This window comes from Dipodomys merriami, unplaced genomic scaffold (genome assembly GCF_024711535.1).
Source record: "Dipodomys merriami isolate MVZ:Mamm:240054 unplaced genomic scaffold, mDipMer1.0.p SCAF_17, whole genome shotgun sequence".
Classification (NCBI taxonomy): domain Eukaryota; kingdom Metazoa; phylum Chordata; class Mammalia; order Rodentia; family Heteromyidae; genus Dipodomys; species Dipodomys merriami.
Genome location: NW_027203048.1, coordinates 27,401,067 through 27,402,952, shown reverse-complemented (window position 1 = coordinate 27,402,952; position 1,886 = coordinate 27,401,067). Strand labels below are relative to the sequence as shown.

The following is a 1,886-nucleotide window of genomic DNA, read 5'->3' as shown; positions in this document are numbered from 1 at the left end:
CTGTCATTGTATTTTTGTTTCTTTTTTCCTCCAGATAGCTCTAATGGGACATTTTAAGTCAGCAATATAAATAAGCTACAAATACTGTCAGAAGAATGCATTTATCACCAATAGAATCCAGATATACCATACTCATGTTCTGATCATTAGATCTCAAAATTTCACTTAATAGATGTATACCTAGGTTGGTGGGTTTTTTTGGGGGTGGCGGAGGGCTTGAACTCAAGGTATAGGTGCTGCCTCAGCATTTTCCACTCAAGGCTGGTGTTCTACCACTTGAGCCACAGTTTTACATTGCTGGTTAATTGGAAGAAAGTTTCATGGACTTTACTGGCCAGGCTGGCTTCTAACCAAGAACCTCAGACTCCTGAGAATTACAGCATGAGCCACTGACACCCAGTTTACTCTTATGACCATGTCCTCAAATGCAGCATCTGCTTTGTATTATAAAATAACTATTTTCTGTTATGTTCAATGCATATATCAGTGTGAAAATCCAAGTGCTTTCAAAGCGGTTCATTGGTTTTTACCAGGTCTTCCTCTTTACCATCTTTGTGGTGTTGGCATCAACAGCTTTCATCTTTCTAGGTAAGAAGTCCTAAATCTGCACCGTGGACTTTGACTTGGAAATTACGTTTATTTTATTCCACAAATTGCCTCAAAAGACTAGCATTTTTCTCTTCTGGTTGCCCCTGCATGCTTGAGGCAGGAAGTTCCTAGCAGTTAAACAACATATGAACATGATATATCCAAAATGTGTTTATTGGGACGGTTTCCCATTCATCTTGGTTCACAGTGCTTTTAGTGCTGCTTCCATCTGAAGGAACATCCTTCTGTAAGCCTTGCTTTTCCTCCTGTAAACTGGCAGAGAACAGTAGAGCAACCAACACACTAAACTACTGTTTCTGTGTGGCTAGAGGCCGTGGTTATTTTATAGCATTGTAGGAATTTCACATCCATGTAGTAGGAATTGGGGCTCTGCACCAGGCTCTTCATGTGTTTCCTCTTCTCTTCAGGAGAGGGATGAAGTAGATCCTTTGTGAGAGGTAAGGCTTTTTTTGCTTCTTAATACAATCCATTCAAGTGGACTTTGGGGATCCATACAGCCTTCTAAAATGTTGATTTTCTTTGCCTAACACTTCTGAGAGACATGACATATATTTTCTTGTAAATCTAGATTGGCTACTTACTTTCTCTGCCTTCTCTTCCTCTAATTCAACCCCAACAAAGTCAATTAATCATGCTTTCTGCTAGAGGGCCTATTCATTTTCTTTTTGTCTCTCTGAACGTTTTAATTTGATGCCACGAAATCATGAAAATACTGCAGATATATTCAACACAAGACTGAGATCTTGATCTGTAGGATATATTGCATACAAATTGCGGATTTATGTTTTACAACGTCTTGTGAATCCCAAGCTTTGAATAGTTTTCCTCAAGATCTGTGATGATTCCATGCTGGTGTTTTAGGGTCTCAGCCTAAGCAGTCAGGCCTACCTGAATGCCTTTGGAAGCTCCATAGCTCTTTAAGTCAAGCAGATTTTTATCAATGAAATTCTACACATTACATTTAGAGATCAAGTGTATTTTTAGTTACAAAGTCCATTGATGGCTAGTCATGATAATATACTAGATGAGGAAATTTACCTTTAAAATATGGAAAAGATTTTTCTACTGCCTAGGTCATCAGCAATAGCAGAATCTACATGTATAGCCAGGCATTTTCTCTCCCTCCTTAAAACTTGAGGCCCAGCCTAGCTCAGTTTAGCCTAAACTCATAGTTGTCTTGGTTATTACCAAGGGCCCCCATTCTGTAGGGGATTCTCATAATTTCCCTTTAGGATTTCTCCTTGATTCATGTGGATTTTCCACTGACAAATTATATT

At 38.9% G+C, this 1,886-nt stretch overlaps 1 pseudogene; it reads right to left on the bottom strand.

Moving 5' to 3' along the window:
* Nucleotides 1-801: 801 nt before the first annotated feature.
* On the bottom strand, nucleotides 802-960 carry LOC138829042 (small ribosomal subunit protein eS27-like; annotated as a pseudogene).
* Between the last annotated feature and the right edge of the window lie 926 nt (nucleotides 961-1,886).